This window comes from Sciurus carolinensis, chromosome 2, assembly GCF_902686445.1.
Source record: "Sciurus carolinensis chromosome 2, mSciCar1.2, whole genome shotgun sequence".
In the NCBI taxonomy this organism is placed as follows: domain Eukaryota; kingdom Metazoa; phylum Chordata; class Mammalia; order Rodentia; family Sciuridae; genus Sciurus; species Sciurus carolinensis.
In genome coordinates this window covers 181391378-181418166 of record NC_062214.1, presented here as the reverse complement: position 1 = coordinate 181418166, position 26789 = coordinate 181391378, and positions in this window count along the sequence as shown.

Sequence of the window (26789 nt, the reverse complement as noted above, 5' to 3'; positions counted from 1 at the left end):
AATATATGGGGTGGGGCACAGAAGTGATAAAATGAATCCCGGGAGATAGGGACAGTGTCAGTGGTGCTTAGTAAGATTTATTCTCTTTCCAAGATGGAAAAAAAATAGCTTAATATTTGAAGGAGATAATCTTAATACACTGGTGGACATGTGTTATTGTTCCTCATTCCTAAAGAAAATTATAGGCTTCTGAATGTTGGCTGCATTAACTCTTTCTGATCATTGCCTCTTGGCTTCCCTGTGAATAGAATGCACATATATTTAGTCCCTTGTAATGATTGCCCCTATCACAGTCTAAAGACAACAACTTGAATGTCTGCTTCCTAACCTTAATGACATTCCCTAAGCATGATCCTAGCTCCCCCAGTAGTGTGTTCTTTCATTCCATTTCTTTCATATCTTTCCTACAACAATTTTCCAGAGCTATTCATTCCGTGGGGGGTATTCATGACATATCAACGTCACACACTGAACTTCCAGTTGTGAGAGATGGAGGTGACTTTACCCAGAGTGAATTTCTTCCCCCAGCTACATGCACTTATGGAATTCATATTTGAAACTTGGGCCCCTTTCTCCTTGTTCCGAATTTCTTTATCCTAATACTGCCGCCTTTTGGAGTCTGATGACACCTGTTGTGGCCAACTTGTTCATTGGAGGGTACTTGGCAGTTCCATACCCTTTGTCATTCCATCTGTGGCAACCGAAGTTGTCTCTGGACATGATCAAAGTCTGCTGGAGAAGATTCCTCCAAGACAGGAGCACAGCTCTAGAGGAGAGATTTATTTATTTATTAAGAAAAAATCCATGATAATGAAAATAATCTGTATCTGTGTGGTTGAATATAACTGTCGGCCATATGTGACTATTAATCACAAAACATGGGTATTTATGGCATAATAACTGAAGTATCAATTACATCTAATTGTCTTAAATTAAACCTAAGTCCAAACATAGTATGTGACTTGTGGCTAATGCTGGAGAGAGTAATACTAGGGTTTTGGTTCATGATAGCAGGGAGGTGTAATGTGCCCATTTCTCTTTCCCCTGAGCTACTGTAGCAAGCCCAATTTCTCATGGAAGTCAGACAGTATTCTCATTTTGGGACTGTGGCTGTAATAATTAATCTTAATATCCTTGTTATGACTTTAGATTTGTATGTGTTCTCATCATAAGTAGAACTGCATTTCACTGTCCTTTGAGATATATGAATCTCCTTTTCCTGTTACACTAACAGGACTAGGTTACTTCTGCATATTCTTGGCTAGTATGGGCAGAACCTGCATCAGAATTCACACACTCTCAGAACCCAGAGGTTATAAGATTCTATATATTTCCTATAATTGATAAATGAGAATCTCAATATTGTAAGCTTTTCTCTTATAAAAAGATTTCCAGTTGAAATCTGTGCTTCTCTTATTCCATTGCTCATTTTAAGTTCCCAAAGTTCTGCCTTTCACAGCAAAATCACATCCTACTTATATTGACCAGATATTTTGTTACTTCTTATATGTACATTTTGGCTCTAACTAGACTGTATATTTATTTGTTCTACGAAGATAACAGAATGTCTAAAATTCTAAAAAACTTAAAAATTACATTTGTAATTCTATGGAAACTAAATCCTGCTATTGTTTTTTTGTTTGATTGTTTGTTTGTTTTTGATAAGTGTGCTAGTGTTCTTGCCCAATTGAGAAATCTTAATAAAGGAACAATAAATGATCATTTGGTGAAATTTGGTTTATATTTTTAATTCAAATCACTATTTAGAAAAAAACCTTGGGTTTTTAATAGAAGCATTTTGAATATTTATTATCACAAAAAGGAAGTAAACAAGAGGATTTCAAAGAAATATTTTAAAGGGTCACTGCCAATGATCCTCAATTTGTAATGAAATTATCTAGAGAGCCGTTCAAATTATGTTGTTACTTCTTTTTATTTTTTTAATTTTACTTTTTGGTACTGGGTATATTGAACCCAGGGAGTAATTTACCATTGAGCTACATTCTCAGTTCTTTTTATTTATTTATGAATTGCTTATTTTATTTTGAGACAGGGCCTTGCTAATTGCTTAGGGCCTCACTAAGTTGATGAGGTTGGCCTCAACTTGCAATTCTCCTACTTCCGCCTCTTTGGGGATTCCAGGTGTGCACCACTGCTCTGGTCTTATTTTGCTACTTCTTAAGAAATTTTCTCTGAACTCTAAACCAGGAAGCCATTGGAATTCAATTCTACATCCAAAGTTTCCACAAATGTTATAGAAATTAGTGTGGGGTGTTATATGTAGCACAGGATCAGACTCTAAGGTGATTTTATTTTTCATACACTGTGGTCATTGACATGTATTGTGACCCAGGGTTTATTTTCCATCTGAAAACTGTTACCAAAAACTTAAAATGTTAATGAAATTGGAAACCAACTAAACTGAAATTATTTTGAATTGAATCTGAAAGTATTTTCTTCTAAAATAGTACATTATTTTCTTAATTTTTTGGTTGATTAAAAACTGAAATGTCCAGATTATGCAAAAAACTAAGTTAATATTAAACCTTAGAATGTGTCTATTACCACTTATATTCAAATGTGTATTCCCATGACTTTTTTTTTCTATATTTTATTTTATTTTATTTTTTTTTATTTATTTTTTTACGTTTACATAGGGTAATGATGTTTATTTTTTTCCCTTCCCCCCACCCCTCCCACCCTTTTCCCTTTATACAGTCCTTCTTTCCTTAATTCTTTTTTTTTTATGTTATATATATTTTTATTTTTTTTTATTTTTATTTTTTTTTTATTTTTTTTTTATTTATTTTTTTACGTTTACATAGGGTGATGATGTTTCTTTTTTTTCCCTTCCCCCCCACCCCTCCCACCCTTTTCCCTTTATACAGTCCTTCTTTCCTTCATTCTTACCGCTCTCCTTAGCCTAACTCTAAACCTAACCCTAAACCTAATGCTAACCCCTCCCACCCCCATTATATGTCCTCATCCGCTTATCAGCGAGATCATTCGTCCTTTAGTTTTTTGAGATTGGCTTATCTCACTTAGCATGATATTCTCCAATTTCGACCATTTGCCTACAAATGCCATAATTTTATCATTCTTCATTGCGGAGTAATATTCCATTGTATAAATATGCCACAGTTTCTTTATCCATTCATCAACTGAAGGGCATCTAGGTTGGTTCCACAATCTGGCTATGGTGAATTGAGCAGCAATGAACATTGATGTGGCTGTATCTCTGTAGTATGCTGATTTGAAGTCCTTTGGGTATAGACCAAGGAGTGGGATAGCTGGGTCAAATGGTGTTTCCATTCCAAGCTTTCTGAGGAATCTCCATACTGCTTTCCAGAGTGGCTGCACTAATTTGCAACCCCACCAGCAATGTATGAGTGTTCCTTTTCCACCACATCCTCGCCAACACCTATTGTTGCTTGTATTCTTGATAATCGCCATTCTAATTGGGGTGAGATGAAATCTTAGGGTAGTTTTGATTTGCATTTCCCTAATTACTAGGGATGTTGAACATTTTTTCATATATCTGTTGATTACTTGTACATCTTCTTCTGTGAAGTGTCTGTTCATTTCCTTAGCCCATTTGTTGATTGGATTATTTGTATTCTTGGTGTAGAGTTTTTTGAGTTCTTTATAGATTCTGGAAATTAGTGCTCTATCTGAGGTATGGTTGGCAAAAATATTCTCCCACTCTGTAGGCTCTCTCTTCACATTTCTGATAGTTTCCTTTGCTGAGAGAAAACTTTTTAGTTTGAATCTATCCCAGTTGTTGATTCTTGCTTTTATTTCTTGTGCTATGGGAGTCCTGTTAAGGAAGTCTGATCCTAAGCCAACAAGTTGAAGATTTGTACCTACTTTTTCTTCTATAAGATGCAGGGTCTCTGGTCTGATTCCAAGGTCCTTGATCCATTTTGAGTTGAGTTTTGTGTAGGGTGAGAGATAGGGGTTTAATTTCATTCTATTGCATATGGTTTTCCAGTTTTCCCAGCACCATTTGTTGAAGAGGCTATCTTTTCTCCATTGCATATTTTTGGAACCTTTGTCTAGTATGAGAAAATTGTATTTATTTGGGTTTGTGTCCATGTCCTCTATTCTGTACCATTGATCTACCTGTCTATTTTGGTACCAATACCATGCCGTTTTTGTTACTATTGCTTTGTAGTAGAGTTGAAGATCTGGTATTGCAATACCCCCTGCTTCGCTCTTGCTACTGAGGATTGCTTTAGCTATTCTAGGTTTTTTATTCTTCCAGATGAATTTCATAATTGCTTGCTCTATTTCTGCGAGGTACATCATTGGGATTTTAATTGGAATTGCATTGAATCTGTATAGAACTTTAGGTAGTATAGCCATTTTGACGATATTAATTCTGCCTATCCAGGAACATGGGAGATCTTTCCATCTTCTAAGGTTTTCTTGAATTTCTTTCTTTAGTGTTCTGTAGTTCTCATTATAGAGGTCTTTCACCTCTTTTGTGAGATTGATTCCCAAGTATTTTATTTTTTTCGATGCTATTGTGAATGGGGTAGTTTTCCTAATTTCTTTTTCTGAAGATTCATCACTTATGTATAAAAATGCATTGGATTTATGAGCATTGATCTTGTAACCTGCTACTTTACTGAATTCACTTATGAGTTCTAAAAGTTTTCTGGTGGAATTTCCAGGTTCCTCTAAATATATAATCATGTCATCAGCGAACAGGGATAGTTTGAGTTCTTCTTTTCCTATTCGTATTCCTTTAATTTCTTTGGTTTGTCTGATTGCTCTGGCTAGAGTCTCAAGGACGATGTTGAATAGAAGTGGTGAAAGAGGGCATCCCTGTCTTGTTCCAGTTTTTAGGGGGAATGCTTTCAGTTTTTCACCATTTAGAATGATATTAGCCATGGGCTTAGCGTAGATTGCCTTTATAATGTTTAGGAATGTTCCCACTACCCCAATTTTTTCTAGTGTTTTGAGCATAAAGTGATGCTGTATTTTATCGAATGATTTTTCTGCATCTATTGAAATAATCATGTGATTCTTAACTTTAAGTCTGTTGATATGGTGAATGACATTTATTGATTTCCGAATGTTGAACCAACCTTGCATCACTGGGATAAAACCCACTTGATCGTGGTGCACTATCTTTTTAATATATATTTGTATGCGATTTGCTAAAATTTTGTTGAGAATTTTTGCGTCGATGTTCATTAAGGATATTGGTCTGAAATTTTCTTTCCTCGATGTGTCTCTGTCTGGTTTAGGTATCAGGGTGATATTGGCTTCATAGAACGAGTTTGGGAGGGTTCCCTCCTCTTCTATTTCATGGAATAGTTTGAGGAGTATTGGAATGAGCTCTTCTTTAAAGGTTTTGTAGAACTCGGCTGAGAACCCATCTGGTCCTGAACTTTTCTTTGTTGGTAGGCTTTTGATGACCTCTTCTATTTCATTGCTTGAAATTGGTTTATTTAGGTTGTGTATGTCCTCCTCGTTCAGTTTAGGTAATTCATATGTCTCTAGAAATTTGTTGATGTCTTCGAGGTTTTCTGTTTTGTTGGAGTATAGATTTTCGAAATAGCTTCTAATTATGTTTTGTATTTCACTCGTGTCTGTTGTGATGTTTCCTTGTTCATTCCGAATTTTAGTAATTTGAGTTTTCTCCCTCTTTCTCTTTCTTAGTGTGGCTAAGGGTTTATCAATTTTATTTATTTTTTCAAAGAACCAACTATTTATTTTATTAATTTTTCCAATTGTTTCTTTTGTTTCGATTTCGTTGATTTCGGCTCTGATTTTAACTATTTCCTGTCTTCTACTACTTTTGGTATTGGTCTGCTCTTCTTTTTCTAGTGCTTTGAGCTGTAGTGTTAAGTCGTTTATTTGTTGATTTCTACTTCTTTTTTTGAATGCACCCCATGAAATAAATCTTCCTCTAAGTACTGCTTTCATAGTGTCCCAGAGATTTTGATATGATGTGTCTTTGTTCTCGTTTACTTCTAAGAATTTTTTTATTTCCCTCCTGATGTCTTCTGTTATCCATTCATCATATAATAGTGTATTATTTAGTCTCCAAGTATTGGAGAAGTTTCTGTTTTTTATTCTGTCATTTATTTCTAATTTCAATCCATTATGATCTGATAGAGTACAAGGTAGTATCTCTATCTTCTTGTATTTGCTGACAGTAGCTTTGTGGCATAAAATATGGTCTATTTTAGAGAAGGATCCATGTGCTGCTGAGAAGAAAGTGTATTCGTTCTTTGTTGGATGGTATATTCTATATATGTCTGTTAAGTCTAAATTGTTGATTGTGTTGTTGAGATCTATAGTTTCTTTATTCAATTTTTGTTTGGACGATCTATCCAGTGGTGAGAGAGGTGTGTTAAAATCGCCTAGTATGATTGTGTTGTGGTCTATTTGATTTCTGGAATTGAGAAGGATTTGTTTGACGTACGTGGATGAGCCAATGTTTGGGGCATAGATATTTATGATTGTTAAGTCTTGCTGATTTATGCTTCCCTTAAGCAGCATGTAATGTCCTTCTTTATCCCTTCTGACTAGTTTTGGTTTGAAGTCCACATTATCTGAGATGAGGATGGATACTCCAGCTTTTTTGCTGTGTCCGTGTGCATGGTATGTTTTTCCCCATCCTTTCACCTTTAGTCTATGGGTGTCTCTTTCTATGAGGTGAGTCTCTTGCAGGCAGCATATTGTTGGATTTTTCTTTTTAATCCAATCTGCCAGTCTGTGTCTTTTGATTGATGAATTCAGGCCATTAACATTCAGGGTTATTATTGTGATATGATTTGTCTTCCCAGTCAATTGACTCATATTTGTTTTTGACATGATTTGGTTTCTCCTTTATTTGGCTATTCCTTTAGGCTAGTGCCTCCTGTTGCTGATTTGCATCATTGTTTTTCATCTCTTCCTCATGGAATATTTTGCTGAGAATGTTCTGTAATGCTGGCTTTCTTTTTGTAAATTCCTTTAGCTTTTGTTTATCATGGAAGGATCTTATTTCATCGTCAAATTTGAAGGTAAGTTTTGCTGGGTATAAGATTCTTGGTTGGCATCCGTTTTCTTTCAGGGCTTGGTAAATGTTGTTCCAGGCCCTTCTGGCTTTTAGGGTCTGGATTGAAAAATCTGCTGATATTCTTATTGGTTTCCCTCTGAATGTAATTTGATTCTTTTCTCTCGTGGCCTTTAAAATTCTGTCTTTATTTTGTATGTTAGGTATTTTCATAATAATGTGCCTTGGTGTGGGTCTGTTGTAATTTTGTATGTTTGGAGTTCTATAAGCCTCTTGTAATTGGTTTTCCATTTCATTCTTCAGATTTGGGAAATTTTCTGATATTATTTCATTGAATAGATTGTTCATTCCTTTGGTTTGTTTCTCTAAGCCTTCCTCAATCCCAATAATTCTTAAATTTGGCCTTTTCATGATATCCCATAATTCTTGTAGATTCTGTTCATGATTTCTTACCATCTTTTCTGTTTGGCCAACTTTGCTTTCAAGATTAAATAATTTGTCTTCAATGTCTGAGGTTCTGTCTTCCAGGTGCTCCATTCTATTGGTTATGCTTTCTATGGAGTTTTTAACTTGGTTTATTGTTTCCTTCATTTCAAGTATTTCAGTTTTTTTTTTTTTTTTTTTTTTAGTATCTCTAACTCTTTATTGAAATGATCTCTTGCTTCCCGTATTTGGTCTTTTAACTGTTGATTGGTGCGATCATTTAATGCCTGCATTTGCTCTTTCATCTCCTCCTTCAATGCCTGCATTTGCTCTTTCATCTCCTCATTAGCTTCCCTAATCGTTTTAATTACGTACATTCTGAACTCCCTTTCTGACATTTCTTCTGCTGTGCTGTCATTGGGTTTTATTGATGTAGTATCTAGGTTTGTTTGGGACATTTTCTTCCCTTGTTTTCTCATATTGGTCAGTTGTCAGTGGGACCCTGAGATATTGCAGTTTTCCGCTATTGGCTTATAGTGTCCCGGTAGATTTCCAGTGTTATCACCTCCCAGCCTTCAGTAGCCTGATGTCTTGGAGGAATCTGATAAAGCAGCGTATCTGAAGAAAACTGCCCCTAGCCCCCTACTGGTTCCACGATTTGGAACTGGCTCTGTGCTGAAATGCTCTCACTGTGGGCCTGCACCGTGCAGCTGGCCGTGTGGGAGGAGCTCACTGCCGGAGTGTGGTAGGCTACCTTGGGAAGACTCTAGCTGCCCTGCCCGGCTCCAATAAGCCACCTCTATCTGGGCCTGCCCCCCGGGCCGAGCTTTACCCAGTGGGCAGACTCACCCGTGGCTCTATTTCAGTCCAAGACTCTCAATGCCTCCCCTTCTTAACTCCTGGGTTCTGGAGCGACAGGGGGTGCAGTCTCTCTCTAGGCCGCCATCATGGATCGCCCCGAGAAGAGAGCCTTCAGCCGGAGTGGGCAGAGCCGCCTGAAGAGGTGTCTGGCTGCCCTGCCCTGATCCCAGAGGCTGTTTGCGGATCGAGGCTCTCCGTTGGTTCGGGGGCTTGTGGCTGGTTCTATGTAGAAAGTCTCTCACTGGGCGGTCAGCTCCGAGAGGCTAGCCTTGAACGGCACCTCCCACCACAGGGGTCCAGACTACTTGGGGAAGTATCTGGCTGCCCTGTCTGGACCCTGAATCTGCTTGCGTGCCAGAGTACGCTGAGCTGCACTGGCTCCGGGACTCGGAGCTTGTTCTGGTCAGAAAGGCTCTCGCCAGCGGGCCAGTTCCGTTCCGAGAACCTGGAGAAGCTGGCTGTGTGGGCGGGGCCCACCGCCGGAGTGCGCAGGGCTGCCTGTGGATGACTCTAGCTGCCCTGCCCGGCTCCGATAAGCCACCTCTATCTGGGCCTGCCCCCCGGGCCGAGCTTTACCCAGTGGGCAGACTCACCCGTGGCTCTATTTCAGTCCGAGTCTCTCAATGCCTCCCCTTCTTAACTCCTGGGTTCTGGAGCGACAGGGGGTGCAGTCTCCCTCTAGGCCGCCATCTTGGATTGCCCCGAGAAGAGAGCCTGCAGCCGGAGTGGGCAGAGCCGCCTGAAGAGGTGTCTGGCTGCCCTGCCCTGATCCCAGAGGCTGTTTGCGGATCGAGGCTCTCCGTTGGTTCGGGGGCTTGTGGCTGGTTCTATGTAGAAAGTCTCTCACTGGGCGGTCAGCTCCGAGAGGCTAGCCTTGAACGGCACCTCCCACCGCAGGGGTCCAGACTACTTGGGGAAGTCTCTGGCTGCCCTGTCTGGACCCTGAATCTGCTTGCGTGCCAGAGTACGCTGAGCTGCACTGGCTCCGGGACTCAGAGCTTGTTCTGGTCAGAAAGGCTCTCACTAGCGGCTCCCATGACTTTTAAAGTCAGTTAAGTAATTCTCTGATAGGGCAGCTTGAGCATATAACCATGTGTTAACCTGCATAAATGCAAGTTAAATAAAAATGTGTTAATATGTATAAATATAAGTTAACATATGATCGTATATGTCATCGTATCTATCTATCTATATAAAATGTTTCTTAAGTGAATATTTTGCTCATCAAGACATATAACATTCAGATGACTGGAGTCGCGGTCAGTTAAATTTCTCTCAAAATCTAGCAAAGTGCGATGCACACTTTTTATTAATAACTAAATAAAATATTATTAAAATGAATAAATATGCTTAAAAATTGATGACTATAACTTTCCTATGAATGGTATATTGAGAAATAGTATAGTTGAGAAATGTTTACTGCAATTGCATTTGATGAAAATGATAGAGTGTTTTGTGTCTGGTAATTATAAAAATGGCTATAGAAACACATTACAGAAAATGACAATATTTTAAAGTTTTAAATTTCTTTTTTTTTCTATTTCCTATGATTTTGAATATGACAAAATCAGGAACACATAGAGATTCAAATCTTGGTTTAAAAAATGCCATCTCCAACCAGTGTGTTTTGCTTTCACTGATACTTAATTTATCAAAATATGCTTCTATAGGTTCTCTTTGATATTCATGATGGTTTTTGAGTAAGTCAGGGAAAGTTCTTTCTCTGGATGGGGACATGACATTTTGCCAACAATCCATAGAACCTGGTTAATTTTCTCAGCATCCAAAAGAAGGTTACAAATGAAAGAACCTTCCACCTTCTGCTCAGTATGATCAGAGACCTTTCATCAGTCATGAATGCCAGAATCAGGCTCCACTCAGGGCGACTATGATTCGGAAAGCAGCATGTAGGCGTTTTTAATTGAGCTGATGGAAATGGGTGACAGGGTAATGGTTGTAATTGTTCACCATTTCCCAAAGAAAAAGAATTCGCTCAGTAAATAGGAGGCTTTGTTTCCAACCTAATTTAATGGAAACACAGAAGGTATAAGAAAGTAATGTGCCAACTGACACTGGGTGTAAAATAAGGCATTTCAGAGACTTTTGTGCAAATGTCCATCAACTGACATCTGTCAAAGCAAACTCCTGGGATGGCTTCAGAGCGTATCCATTTACCAGCAGCACACATTTAGTGAGTTTTGTTCTCTAAGGAACAGAGTGTTGGTTTGTTTTGCAATGTAGGCTTTTGAAATAATTCACTTTTTCCAAAACTCCCAAACTACTACATAAATTCCTTGCAGCCTAGTTATACAGTAAAAGGAACAGACTCTTATGTGCATAGATACCAACCCTTCAGACTAGCTAAGAGGCAGCGGGGACACACGAGAGTCTCATGTGATACAGCTTATTTTACTGTAGTCTAGATAAAGGCTTTAAGGCCTCAAGGATATTACTTCCTTCAAATGCATAAACTTAAATGGGTTCCAAGCTGCCTACCCATGCTCTCCATGAGAGCATCTTGTGTGTTTATGCTGCTGTAGGCTGGCCTGGTTTCATTTCTATTTCTATAAGTACTAAAATGTCTTGTGGTGTGTAAAACTACAAAAGTTAACAGTATTCTATAATTTTGAATTCACTTTCCAGAATAGCTAGAAGAAAGAGATTCTGGTAGTTAACAAGAAGACAAGATGCATCTGTATTTTTGCATAATTTCTTTATAATTATGGGTTTATCAAATATCTATTTAGAGGATTATCTGTGGCAAATTTCCAAAGTTCAGCAAAACACAAAAGTCTACTCCTCTCCCCTTCCCAGTCCAATATTAAGTGCTGACCTCAGGGCACAGATTTAGAAGTAAATATCTAGAAATTGTTACAGTAGTGACTACCTTAATTTGAACTGAAATGATCATCTAAATGACTCAATATATACTTTGAAAAATACACCTATATCTATGTAATTGTTTTTGTAGATATGTTGATTTCAGTTTATGACTCAAGAAAACTGTATTTTGGGGTCCATTTTTAGTTTTCAAAATCAATGACTTTCCTATAATCTGCAATTTTAGATTTGCCAAGTTCTATAAATCTTACCTTTGCATTTCGCATGTGAAGTAACAAAGGTCAAGATGGATTAAGTAAGTGTCTTAGTTCAAGGTCATAATTTGAATAAATAAAGTTATTCAGTATTTTATAAGAAGGCTAGAGAATTATTAAAGTATTGGTTGTTATCGATACCCAGACCCAGGTATTAGGGAATCAACACTATTTCTTTATTTGTCTGCATTATCTGTTTTATTCTCATTTGAATTCAGGTTCAACAAATGCAGAATAATATCAAAATCTGCACTGTACAACTTTTCCTAATATGCCTGACTTCTGGTTTATTTGCTCTTTTAGATTATTTACATGTCTGTTCCTCCAATAACACTAGTACCTAGAAGGTGACTCTGTGTTAGAAGGTAAGTAATGGTTTCCTTTTGCAGAATTATACATATTTTATTTAAAAACACAGTTCAAACTGATGTTCAACATTGATTTTGAACCTCTCTTTATCTAGATGTTGTGCTAGACACCGCACATATGGACTTTAATTATTAAAACTCATCTTTCTTGGTGTTTTATGTAAAAATAAGTAAATAAATTGTGAATTTAAGATACTCCTATTTTTTACCTCATGATAAAACTGAAGTTGTCCTATTGTGGGTATTCAATAATTTCTTTAGATGCCCAGGACCACTGTGACCTAAAATTAGTTTCTGATACATCATAGAAACTCTGTGAGACCATAAGAGAATTTCCTCAACTACTTGCATCAGCATCACCTGGCTTGTTGGTAGAATGCAGATCTTGAACTACAATCCAGAGATTCTAACTCAGTAAATTCACTTACACACTCACATAAGTAATATTATTCTAGTCTTAGTAACTCTACTAATTCTTCTTAGAAGTTATTTCATTTCATTCTTTTCCTTCTCTCTCTCTCTCTCTCTCTCTCTCTCTCTCTCTCTCTCTCTCTCTCTCTCTCTCTCCCCCTCTCTCTCCCCCTCTCATTTCAACCTTTCCTGTTTTATGCACAGGTGATCCAGGTGTGTCTATTGGTTCTCACACTGTGTGTAGTCCATATTTTCCATTTTATCATCATTTAGTAATACTTGGATCTTTAGTTTTGGCAGCTGTCAACCACACAAGAGGTGGAGTGAGCAGGTTCAGCCCTGTGACAAACCTTCTCACCCTGCTGATCTCCCAGGAGAATATGCCACAGTGCTTTTCTGTGATACTGACCTACACAGGAACATTCTTATAGAAGTCTAGGTGTAGGAATGACTTAACACAACAAAAAATTGATAGACCAAGATCTCAATTCTCATCTTTTCTTTGGGGAACTGAAACAAGTTCAGGGGAAAATCTTTTATTGGCTTCTGTGTGAACTCTGTGGGTCACATTGTCCATAGTTTCCTGCCTTAAATCTGGCACTTCAGACATTACTCACTGAATATTCTTTTTACCTATGATTTTCTTAAAAGTATATAAAAAAAGCTTAAGCAAATATTGCATATCAGGAAACTGATTCAGCTGGGGAGTAATAAAAGTGAATTCTGGTAGTGGCAAATGCATTCTTTTTCTTCCTAACCTGAAGTTATTTGGACATCTAGAGGAATGGGCCTGAGAAAAGAGCCATGAAATACCTGTTACAAACTCTCTGAACCAGTTTTTGCCCTGTTAATGTAACAGAATCCTGTTCTCAAATCAAATTTTAAGAATGACAACATCAAAGGTAAAGATTATTATGTGGTACTAAGCACATCAATACCTTGAAGCATGGGACTCAAAGAGGAGAGCAGTCATCAGTTAAGGAGCAAGGCTCAGACAACAAAATAAACCAACAGAAATGGTATTCAGAGTCTCATTAGCTATGCCATGATTGGTACCTGGTTCAGAAAACTAAACTCTCACCCAAAAAGTAAGCCTGATTAATACAGTTTTGCCTTTTCATGATCATTGGAGCAGGAGAGCAGCCTTCTATGTGACTCTTACAACATTCCATTTCCACTGTCCAAAATATAACCTACATGACCGACTCCCAAGCTGCATATTTTAGCACAGGGATTTCACATGAAAACTGCTGTGACTGCAGATCTCATGTGATAAGAAGAGAAAGGACAGACTGCCGACTGGAAATAAGGAGGAGGAGTAATGAGAGCTCTTTCAGACTTGTAGTAAAGCCAAGTGAACTTGACAAGCAGGTTAAGGCTATAAAATATATCTGATGAAAATTAATTTTACTGATATATCAAAATCACAAGGTGGAGATATGATATACATTTGCCATGAACTTAACAGTCTACAGGGCACTTAAACATGTATCATCTCATTTAGTTTAAAACTCAAACCTCCTAATGTGGTAAAGCTTATAACACAAATGTAAGTCAGATATTGGATGAGCTTCTCTCTCAGACCTGTTTTAACTTGCTCAGCAGCCACTAATTGCATGTCTTGTGCAAAAGCAAAGCCTATCTTCTAATTTTCTGAAAATTCCAAGCAACCAATTCTCATATGATGGCATTTGAATCATAAACCCTTGGAGTATCAAGTAGTTATGAATTTCAATGCATAAACTCATATTTAGGGTTAGGTTTTCTCAGAAGGAGATACTGAGAAGAGAAATTCCATGTCAATAGTTGGTTCATTCAAGGAAACACTGGAGGAGGAGTGAAAAACTTAGGCAAGGAAAGAAGTCAGTAAAGACATACCATCAAGCCATTTGCTACTGTGGACCACTGGAGTTCATTCATCCCAAGGAACCCTTGGAGACATTGTGCAGCAACCCTGAAGCATTGTCATCCTAGCCTGTGGCATGAAGCTTGAGGTATTTATTCAAGACCCTGGACTGTTCCAAAGCCATTGATTGCCCTGTGCTTCCAATCTGCTCTTCACCCTGCTGAACTGAAGTCAGTAAGCAGATATATGGAAGAGGTGGTATGAGTTGGCCTGCTGCAGCTTCATCTGACTTCACTTTTCCTCTTCTTTCCCCTCTTCCTAGTTTTTCATTTTTCATTTCATCAACTTTATAGCTCCATTTCTTGGAAGTGAAATCATTTTTATTCTTACTCCTGCTGTCAGATTTAGTCCCTCCCTCCCTCCCTCTCTCTCTCCCTCTCTCTCTCTCAGTCCTTGGGAGTTTGTTTGTTCACCAAAATAATTATTTCAAACAAATATAGTGCTCCCCTCAAGGGGAATTCTAGTTAATAATATTTTATTCAAATTCATCAGAACATCTTTCAGATGAGGAAACTGAGGGTGAGGTGCCCTTGTTAGTCTGCTGTTGCAACACCAAGAAATATCCAGAGTTCTTCTGCGTCTAGATTCCATGATTCTACTTAACAGAAGGCTGCCTTTCATCATGGATTAAGAAACATATATAACTGGATAGGGATTAAGTAACATGTGATTTAAGGCTACTTTATTTGTTCTGGCTCTACTATGTAATTGGACTAGAAAGATGTTAGAGTATTGCTTTTGTCAGATGAAGCACAGTCTAAACTCATGCCTACTTGATTCCCACATATTATGGCTTCAATCTGAAAGGTCACCCCAGGATTCAAGTATTTAGTGCCTTGGTTCCCAATTCGGCAATGTCCAGAGGGGGCTTTTAAGTAATGATTAGATCATGAGGGCTCTGATCTCATTGGTTAATTATTCCATTGATTACAAAATAGACATACAAGAGTCAGGAAGTATAATGTTATAAGGAAATATTACAGTTTTTTCACTAACAAATGCTACTTTAATGTATTTTTTAAATGTTATGGAAAGTTCATTTTGGTTCTCTAAGCAGTTTTGAGCTTTCATTTTTGACACATGATGGTTGAATCATGGGATAGAAGCTTTTTATGAAAACTTTATGATTTTATTTTAATTATGATATTATTCATATCATACTTTGGATACAGAAGGAAAAATAATGTATTTCTCTCCCTGGGAAGATTAATCCAAGTGTGATCACAGGGACATGTCTCTACCGCTATGCCCTGGCAAACTTTCACATTTTTTTTTATTATTGTAAACAAATGGGATACATGTTGTTTCTCTGTACATAGAGTCAAGGCATACCATTTGTGTAATCATAAATTTACATAGGGCAATGTTGTTTGATTCATTCTGTTATTTTTTCCCTTACCCCCACCCCTCCCACCCCTCCCACTCCTCTTTTCCCTCTATACAGTCCTTCCTTCCTCCATTCTTACCACCCTCCTTATCCCTAACCCTAAACCTAACCCTAACCCTAACACTAACCCCTCCCGCCCCCCATTATATGTCCTCATCCGCTTATCAGAGAGATCATTCGTCCTTTAATTTTTTGAGATTACCTTATCTCACTTAGCATGATATTCTCCAGTTTCATCCATTTGCCTGCAAATGCCATAATTTTATCATTCTTCATGGCGGAGTAATATTCCATTGTATATATATGCCACAGTTTCTTTATCCATTCATCAAGTGACGGGCATCTAGGTTGGTTCCACAATCTGGCTATGGTGAATTGAGCAGCAATGAACATTGATGTGGCTGTATCTCTGTAGTATGCTGATTTTAAGTCCTTTTGGTATAGGCCAAGGAGTGGGATAGCTGGGTCAAATGGTGTTTCCATTCCAAGCTTTCTGAGGAATCTCCATACTGCTTTCCAGAGTGGCTGCACTAATTTGCAACCCCACCAGCAATGTATGAGTGTACCTTTTTCCCCACATCCTCTCCAACATCTATTGTTGCTTGTGTTCTTGATAATCGCCATTCTAATTGGGGTGAGATGGAATCTTAGGGTAGTTTTGATTTGCATTTCTCTTATTACTAGAGCTGTTGAACATTTTTTCATATATCTGTTGATTGCTTGTACATCTTCTTCTGTAAAGTGTCTGTTCATTTCCTTAGCCCATTTGTTGATTGGATTATTTGTATTCTTGGTGTAGAGTTTTTTGAGTTCTTTATATATTCTGGAAATTCGTGCTCTATCTGAAGTATGGTTGGCAAAGATATTCTCCCACTCTGTAGGCTCTCTCATCACATTATTGATAGTTTCCTTTGCTGAGAGAAAGCTTTTTAGTTTGAATCTATCCCACTTGTTGATTCTTGCTTTTAAACTTTCACATTTTAATAAACCACACAGGCAAAGATTTGAACCACTGCTGAGTATTTTGGGGAATGTTTGTGAATTTTCCAGAACCTGTGTGAGTTGAAGATGATTGAGAGGCTACTTGAAGATCATATCTCAAGTTCAAGCCTCCCAATTTCTTCCAGGAGTTGTGACAGGATGCTTTCCTTTTGCCTCCAGAGTTCAAATGAGATATACGACTTTTGACTCCAAGTCCCTCAGCAAAGTGATGCAGAATACATAACCAGTTAGCTATACTCTAGATTTGGAGTCTCTGCCCTGGGCAGTACTACCTCCCACACCTCACATTGCAGTTATCTGGTTTCCTTTTGTTTTAACGTTGTTATGGTTTGCATAAGAGATGTTCCCACAAAAACTCATGTTAAACATTGTTGTCATTTTTAGAGGTAAAATGGTTAAATTATGAGAACTATAACTTAATCAGCAGATTAATCCATCTGATATATTTATAATTTGAATGGATTACTGGCTGGTAACTATAGTTAGAGGGGGGATGGTTGGAGGAATTAGGTCACTGCAAATGTACTCTTGGGAATTACATTTTGTCCCTGATTCCTCTCTCCTCTTTCTCTCTCCCTCTCCCTGTCTCTCTCTCATTCCTGATTCCTGCCTACCATGAGCTGGAAGCTTTCCTCCTCCAGGCCCTTCCACCATAATATTCACCCTCCTCTCATGCCCAGAGCAATGCAGTTGGTGGATCATGAACTGAACCTCTGAAATGTGAACCCAAAATTAACATTTCTTCCTCTCAGTGTTTCTCATTAGGTATTTTGGTCTCAGCCATGAAATGCCAGCTAACATAACTGCTGTCTTTTGGGGTATGTGGGATATGACCTGGGAGTTGACACCTTTGTCTTTATTTCTTTCACTCTATGTAATAATCCATTTGAATTTAAACATGACTTGTATTTTTAATCAGGTTAATCAACTAGACCTTGACACTGACCTCATTTTCTGTTAAATGCATAATAGAAATAGATGAGGAAAGCCTCAATTGTAACTCCAGGTTCCATGCTGAGAAGCAACAGATCATTTCCAGAGTCCCTGCCGTATTGTAATAGTCTCAAAAAAATGAAATCAAATTTTAAATAAATTCCCATGCTGTCAAAGGACGACAATTTAAACCTTGCCAAAATCTTCAAATTTAGCAAATATTTGCATGCTTATTTCCCTTTCTCTAGGAATTTCCCTTAGGATAAAGAATGATATTATTTACTCTGGGAACTCTTATATGAAGAGGTTAATAAATGGAGCCCAAAGACTACATGGAAATGGGCAACAAGCCTCTTTTGATAAGAACTTTGTGAATCAAGACATCTGCGTAAACATGAACTACCTGTTATTAAAGTACATCTTCTTGAAATGACTATCCTGCCTTAAAATTCTATTTACATAGATGTCCAGCTAGTTTATCTGACATCAATATTCCAGATAAAGACTTGGATAATAGTGCACATGAAATTCAGTTTTAGCTCGTTAAGATGTTCTGAAATTACCTAAATGACCCATCCCTCAAGAGAACCCTGCATTATAAACTGAGCCCACTCTTACTAATCACATTTTGAATTAACATTGATTTTAACACCTAGGATGTACTGAGACTTATGTTATTTAGTCATTTATTTTGTTTCATGTAATGATTATAAGAATTCCATGAAGTACCTATATTTTTGTGCAGGTAAATGGAAACCCAGAGATGCTGAGCATATAAACTAATACATGGACTCCTGCTACCTCATCTATGTGCTTTCTACTTGGCTTCACTTCCACCCATGAAAAATTGTGCTAAGGTTGTTCCTTGTAATATTGAAGGTGAAATTCACTTTACATTGAATCAGTTACTTAGAAACAATGCTGAAGGAAGTCTAACAGGTACTTTTTTCAAATAATGAAATATGTTTATATTTGATTTTCCAAAAATGTAAAAATCTGAAGATCTGTATTTGTAGTAGATCAATCAGTGAAATATGACATTCTGCCTCAGAAGTGATGAAGGTGAATGTTTACTAAATTTACGGTAGTATTCTTACTGCATCTAAACTTAAGATGATTGAGACTCAACTCTACATATCTCTTGATTATAATATGTTTCTGTCAGAAACTTTGGAAATATTATGCAGTAATAGTTGTAGAATATGCTATGTTTCAAAGAATATTAGAGAGTCTAGATTTCAAAGAAATGACATTGCTTTCTTTTTTATTTTTATTTTTTTTTATTTTTTGGTCCCAGGAATTGAACCCAGGGGTACCACATCCCCAGCATTTTTTTTTGAGACAGGTTCTCATTAAGTTGCCTCGGACCTTGCTAAGTTGCTGAGGCTGACTTTGAACTCATGATTCTCTTTCCTCAGCCTCCTGTGTTGCTGGGATTACAGGCTTATACCAACGCATCTGATTGACATTTCACTTGCTAAATGGCTACATAGTGAAATATTTTCACTTGACAGTTTTTTTTTTTTTTTTATTCCTTGAAATAATCCCTCCAATGAACCAGCTAGGAACTGAGAGTTTGGTATTTAGAAATTAGCGAGTTGGATAAAATATTTCTGAAAGCACTTATAAGACTTTTGAACACATGAATGCTGACATCACCTGAAATATTTCTGGGACTATGTTTTTGATATTTTCAGCCAATTCATGGAGGTGCACATATTTGGACACCAATCATCATATCTGATCTCTGCCTTTTATAGTTAAATTTCATTTCCTCTACAAATAGTCCTTCATAAGCATTTGGAAACTCTGACAGAGGTCAGCTACCTGCTGCAAACTACTGATGAAAAAATTTCACTTCCTTTTTCAGAAACAATCATAAAGATCATCATTTTTGATCCTGCATCTTTAGAAAGAATGCCTGTTGACTTGTGATATAGGAAGGTAATATCCACTTAGTGGACAGATCATTTGAGTCAAGCCTAGCAATAAATGGGGTGACAGATTTCACAACCTACCTTCCGGTGATTTGTGTGTGAGATTTGAATTTGGAAGTGCTCAAAAATCACTGGAAGTAAAGACCATGGAATAAAGCAGCAAATCTATTCCAAAAACATAAAATAAAATAAAATAACCTGCATTTATAAAGAACTCAAAAAATGTGCTGAAATTATTAACTGACTTCCTGAGCAAACCAATGGTAAGCTTACTTTTTCAACATGTAATCTGAATACAGATTAAGAAGAAGATTATTTTTTAGCAAATAACCTCTATAAGACATTTACTTATTCATTATACCATGGTTCTTTATTTGAGAAAAATCTACACTAGGAAAATTTCCTAAAGGACATGCAGTAATGACAACCTGTTGGAATACAGTTATTTGATGTGTGCCTACTAGGTACCAGTGACTCTTGCTTATTCCTTTACACATATTCTTATGTAATCCTCTAGGTAACTTTTCAAATACATATTATTATAGTTGTGTATTAATACAGTAAGGTTAAGAAAACTGAAATGACTTGTGGAAGGTTGTGGAGTTCATCAAGTTCAGCCCTAGAATAGGATATCAGTTCTATCTGATAACAAATCCTGAATTTTCTTTTTTATAATAATTGCTGTTGAAGATATAAAGAGAGCTCATATTCTGGGAGTTTGCTCTTCAAAAGTTCATTACTTTGCACATATAACATTCCTGAGGATTGCTTGAGAATCTAAATCTTTAAGATTCATCTTTCTACTTGTTACCTGCAGGTGCTTGTCAGTTTGCTATTTCTAAATGAGATTGATGTTCAATGTCAGAAATCAGAACACATTTTTAATATACAAGTATATTCAATCTTACTAGAATGTGGTTTCAGTTCTAAAGTCATGTTAAGAATAATGCTAAATGCCTTAAGACTGAATGTCTTCCTTTTAACATGTAACCCTCCCTCCTGTCTCCGGTTGTCATCTATTTTCTGACACAAGCAGCCTGATTCCCACATGACATATTCAGTGCCTGCCCTGTGCAGACTCATTTACAGTGACTCCATTTAAGTCACACTTTTAAAATTGTTCCCAAGAGACCTGGCTCCAATAGAGCGGAGCCGTCTGCCTTAGCCACACACACACACACACACACACACACACACACACACACAGCCAGGCTGAGTGACAGGCATGTTTAATCTGTGCATTTCAAATCTCTGTGGTGCTTTGTCTCTTAACGATGGCACTGCCTATAAAAACAAGGCTCTAAGTCTTTTGACTGGGCTCAGTCCAGTCTGGGCCAACATTTGAGGCAAGGCAAAGCAATCAGGCATCACTGTTACCCGGAGGCTAAACCTCACCTCTTTCAAAAGATGATCATTTTTGTCTGAGGCAACGGTTCCAGATAGTGACACTTTGCCTGGAATGTAAAGCCTTTCACAGTCCATTCCACTGCATTTAGAGCTACCCCCATACATAATCTTACATTCTGCATGGTCTTCTTATTCCTCTCCCCTGACACAGTCTCATCCCTGCCTCTGTCCCTCAGGCTGCTCCTATCTATATTCTTGTAGTCAGTCTGAGTTTAGTTAGATGCCCTCAAAGGTTATTTCTAACAATATAATGCATGGTCTTCCCTGGCTTTCATTTCTGCTGATCCATATCTACCATGCCACTTTCAAAATATTCACCTGGCAGTGCCATTGGGAGGGCTAAATAAGAAAGCATGTGAAAGCTGGCAGCATCAACTCCGCTCTCCTCTATGAATTCCAGAATGCTTTGGGTTCTTTGTGTGCTTAGTCCCATCATGCTCTCTGTTTTTGAAAGGACTATTGATTCTGTACCCAGGCTAGAGTCCGACAAGAGTACTGAGTCTCCTTGAGGAGCAGCGAGCATCTCCTCTGACTTTTACACCCCCATGCGGCTCTCCATACTCCTGGGAACTGGACAAACATTAAGCCTGTTTTATGAAGCATCGATTTTTTTCCTGTCTCCTAATATACCTTCAGTCCTGTATTTCTCTTCTCCAGACCATGTAATACCTCTTCAAATTTTACGACATCAAAAGCATATTTTTACTGGAGAAAAAATTTAAGGACAACAAAAAGAAGCAAACAACAACAAAGCCTTGAAATTTATTGATTTTACTTACCATATTCCCTCTCTAGGTAGGATTTATGTGCAAAGGAAAATATGTTTACATATTTAAAGAGACACACTCAAATCCACTAGGTCAGAGAATCTTGTCTAAGAGAAACAAAGAATCATATTTTACCGAGACCTGGTGGATTTCATCAGCCTGAGATAAAAATAATTGCCACAAAAATTGATCAACAGTGGCAACTTCAAAAAGCATCTGTATATAGTTTTATAGATTTTTTTTAATATAAGCGACTACTGTATAGTGGTATGCTCAAGTTTAAAAGATTACCTTGACTCAATTTCTGATACTTCCAAATGCATGATTTGGAGAACACTAACCAACTTTTTTTTTTTTTTCCCTTGTTTTGTCATTTTAAAGGTATGTTATCCCAGTAGTATCTACCTCCTAGGGTTGTTCTGAGGATTAACATTTGTATGCCAGGTGATATTTTTAGTCAACATTATCTGTAATTTGTACTTGTTTTCTGCAAGTAGGCATTTATATGAGTTTGATCTTTCCATTTTTACAGATGAGGTCACAAGGAATGCTACAAGATTAATTATGTAATAGCCCGAGGAGTGAGAGTGTGTTCCAGAGGAATTGGGAGATTTTTGAGTTCACGTTCTTTGTTCTTCTCTCATTGGATGAACTTCATTGAATGCCATCACCTCACCTTTAATTTAATACCAAGCATGACTCTGAAATCACCATCTACATAACAGTGTTTGCTGTCCCCGCACGTGCACTAAGATGTTGATATTGGTGATGGAAAGTGCCCTTGTCTTGCCACTGAAGTGTGTCGCAAATGAGGGACAGGACCAGCCACATAAATATTTGCAGAATGAATGAATTATGGAACTGCAGAGTGTGCTAGTGGGTATTTACAGTCTTGTCCCTCCTTACAAGGAAACTTATCCCACCTCTTCCAGATACCTGTTCATATGCCCACAGACATACACTGAAGAGGGATCCCTGGCAGTGTGATTGGTCACAGCTCTGCAGTTGAATGAGACTGAATATTAAGGAGACAGCCTCTACTTTTTCTAGGTTCTTCTTGCATTTCATGCATCAACAGACCAGATGACTGAGAGCTGTTTGGATCTTCCATTTTCTTCTTTTCTGGTGATTCTACATGATTATGAAGGTACATAGACTCAAATAGACTTGACTTAGGAGGCTACACAAACATTTCGCACGGGGCCTGTGGTAAGAGCTTACTTGGACCTGAATCTCAGAAATTCTTAAACAGTAATTAGTAACTAAGCAAGTTTTGGTCTCCTATATTATCATTTTTGTTTTCAGTATAGATTCCTTCCATCATCAGGAGAGGTGAAAGTGTGATTGGGTGAACAAGAAAAAATGTGGACCATCCTGTATTCTTGACCATGGTACCATTAAATTATTTAACATTACTCTCTAGCACGCCTTCTTTCTTTCATTGTCTGATCCAGTAGAGAATTGTACCAAATGTTTGATAAAACAGTCACCTAATGTTGTTCCTTTTGGATAATTTAGTGCTGATTCTGTTGGAGTGTTTATCTAAGCCATGCACTCCTGCATTGCAAATGCCTCAGTTTGGGGAAACACCTGTGCATATCCCTGTAAAGCTATTCTGACTATATGTGAGGGAGTATACAGTTTAACAGATAAAAGTTCTAACCTATGGTATCAGAAAAATTGGGCTCTTCTCCTTTGTAGGATATGATATTGGGAAAAAAATTAAGATTTGATTTCTTCACGAGTAAACCATCAATAATACCTATGATACATAACATGGACGATGTCTTTAAGATGCTTAAGGGAGTATCTGGTGCTTCCTAAAGGAAACAGGACTGGGGAGTAACAGCAGTGTGTGTGTGTGTGTGTGTGTATGTGTGTGTGCATATGCGCACATGTGTGTGTCTGGGATTTGGTGAAGGGTTTATAATTTACCAGCATGTGGTAGTAGAAATATAGCAGACTCACAATAAAAATAGGAAAAACAAAAAGCACAATCGTTAGCAAAGAATTGATCTGGCATATATCTCTTTATAAAAATAAAAGGAAATCCACTCAGTATTCTTTTAAAATCATCTGTCCCTTTTGCTATCCTACCTTGAAGAGGTAAAATAGATGTAGAGTTATGGGCAGCCTTGGTGTGTTGTTCAGAGAATGAAGAATGGAATGAGGTAGGGAGTCAGATTGAGCCCAAGATGCTCCATGTGGTGCTAACTATCACTATATAAAGAAGAGGGGAAAACTAACTGGCAGTTACGGGGCCATCAAAATATTATTCTGGGAAATCCAGCCGTGACTTGGCTTCAGATCACCGAGTGTCTGGTGGGTGTGGGCACCACGTGCACAGGCACACATTTTCCCAAGCTCCATTCCACACATTTATCCTTTCTGTTCTGTTCTCAAATGCTTTCATTCTGTGACTGAAGAATTTGGTGTTTTGTGTGTGCACGTAGGATCTGATTGGTTAAACGTCTACTGGGTTTCTTAAATTTCGAGGGCCCAGCATTGTTTGTTTACACTTGGCACTTCTTGTTGTTTCAGTGATGCAATGTGTCAGCACCTCCCAGTGAAGCCCCTGGAGGGAAGGCTCTGAGAGTGAACTTGAAGGCAGCGACTCTGCAGAATTGCCGCAGATGACTACTAAAACCCTGTAATCTGCTTCATGTGGGTTTAACAAATATTTATGGAAACTGTCAGTGTGCCAGTCACAGTGAGAGATGTTTCAGAAGAATTTCGTCATTCGTGTCTCATAACAAACTTGAGTGAGATTTGTTTTCCGAATGAACCACGCAGAGTGTGTCTTGGTCAGAAAGCTGGTAGCTGGGCTAAGTTCACTGGTTTCACTATGTATATCCTAATTAAACTAAGAATTTTGCTTAGTTTAATTAGTTATGTATATCCTAATTAAACTAAGAATTTTGCTTTAAGTTAGTGGTTCATGCATTTCTTGGAAATGCAGTCTCGATGCTTCGTGTTTATTCCTCTTACACAATCTATAACAATTAATGTTTCAAAAATGTGGAAACTAAGAAAGCTATAAATTAGTGCATCTTATCTTGAAGTTCTGGGCTTTTGCATGGATAGACTTCAGAGTTCGAAGTTGTCACATACAGTATGCTTGTGTGAAGGGGGTGTCTATGACATTCTTCAAGTCTGCAGTTTTTTAAACCCACAAAACAGATAGTGATGGTGGTATCAATCAATCAATTGAAAATAATTCTCTACATATTTTGTTTCTGTTTTAAACAAACATCTCCTATTATTTGATTCAAACAGAAATAATGCACAGTCAAGTAAAACCTATCATTTCTTTTTTCTCTCTTGTAAGGAGGAGGAGTTCTAAGGTAAGAAGAGAGCTGTGTTCTCTTTTAAAGGATCACTGTAGGCCATTTATATATGAATCACTTTCATTCCTTAGTCAAACTGAGTACTGATTTAGACTCCTGTAGGTAGACCTGATCAAAGAACTACACACATTGATGATAACTTCAACTGGAATTCAGAACTCTTGTTACATATTAGAATTAAGTCTAGCTAAAATTAATAGTATTTTCTCTCTCTCTGAAATTTAAAAGTAGGGAAGTTCCACTCAATTTTTATCATGCGATTGTAGTCTAGACATTTGAAATGTTGGGCAAGAAGAAAAATAAAAGCAATTTACTCAAAAAAATACTTTCAGGTTAAAAGGTTAAGTCAGTATAGGTTAATTCCATGTTCATTTATTATGATTGGGAGGCTGATAATTAGCAGCTGAGATTCACAGATGATACCGAGCAAGACCTAGATAGATGTTCTTGTCATTACAGGAAAACAAAATACTTTTGTACAATTTTAAAAAGAGAATAGAAGTTTATTTTACCTACTGTTTTAAAAGTTTTTTTTTTTTTTCATCCAAGTTTATTGTTCTATAGTTTATTTACAATGTCTTCGATGGGTTTGTCAGTGTTATGGTGCTAAAGGAACAAATTGTGACGTGTTCTTCTTTTTTTATATTTTAAATTAGGCATTAGTTAACCCTTAAATGTTTCATATAAATGTTTCATTATAGATACAAATTAAAGAACACAGGCTTTGAGGATTTCTAAAATGTATTTATTTTATTTTTATTCAGAAGGTTATTGATTACAAATAATTTAGCACATACAGGCTATTCTGATGATTTTACCTTGAATTAGTTTGAGTGACTAAGGTTCTTTTAAAAATGTACATTTAATTAGAATGTTTAGATTAATTGCAATATAGTTGTTCTGCAAATTTAATTTTTTAAAATTTTCTTTCTTTCTTTCTTTCTTTCTTTCTTTCTTTCTTTCTTTCTTTCTTTCTTTCTTCATTTCTTCTTCCTTTCTTCTTCCTTTCTACAGGAAATGGAATTCATTGAGTTACATCCCCAGGGGATATAAGAAAGGAAATATTTGGAGAAGTAAGTGAGATTACTTAGTTATTTATTGAGACAGTCTTGGTAAGTTGCTGAGGGGTTAACACAGTTGCTGAGGCTGACCTGGAACCTGGGATCCTCCTGCCTCAGCCTCCATAATTTCTGAAATGAGAGCTATGCACCAATGTGCCCAAAAACTTAGGTTTTCTTTTCTAATTCTCCATAGTTTTTATGCTACTCCCTCTTTCACTCCTGAATATTAAGGACATCTATCCTTTCTGCTAGAGTTTCTTAGTTTTCAAAATAATTCTCAAAAATTAATTGTGAATTTTAATTTTCTTTTGTTTATTATCAATTTATGAATTTCTGCTTTTATATATTATTTCTTTCATTCTACTTACTTTGGCTTTTTTATTTGTTTGCTGTTTAGCTTTGTGAAATAGTTTAAATAATCACCCTACATGTATTTCCCCCTCTTCTTACGTAGGCGTTTTTAAGCTATAATATTTCCATCAAGTATTGCTTTGCCTACATCTAGACACTGGAGTATTTTATATCTACATTCCTTCAGTTCAAAATTTACTTCATTACATCTTTGATTCCACAATTATTTAATAATATGCTATTGAATTGCTAGAGGTCTGTTCTTCTTAATATAATAATTATTGATATCGAAATTAATTTTGAGAATTTTTATGACTCAACATATTACTGTCTTAAGGAATGTTCTGTATGCATTGGGATTGAATGTATATTCTGTAATTGTTGACTGTCCTTCAATGAGTCAAAATATCTGATATCTTATTCACATATTTATTTATTTACATTTTTGGTATCCTTGGTTTATCTTTTAATATGAGTTTGCTAATATTCTTAACTTCAATAGGAGTAGTTATATTTAT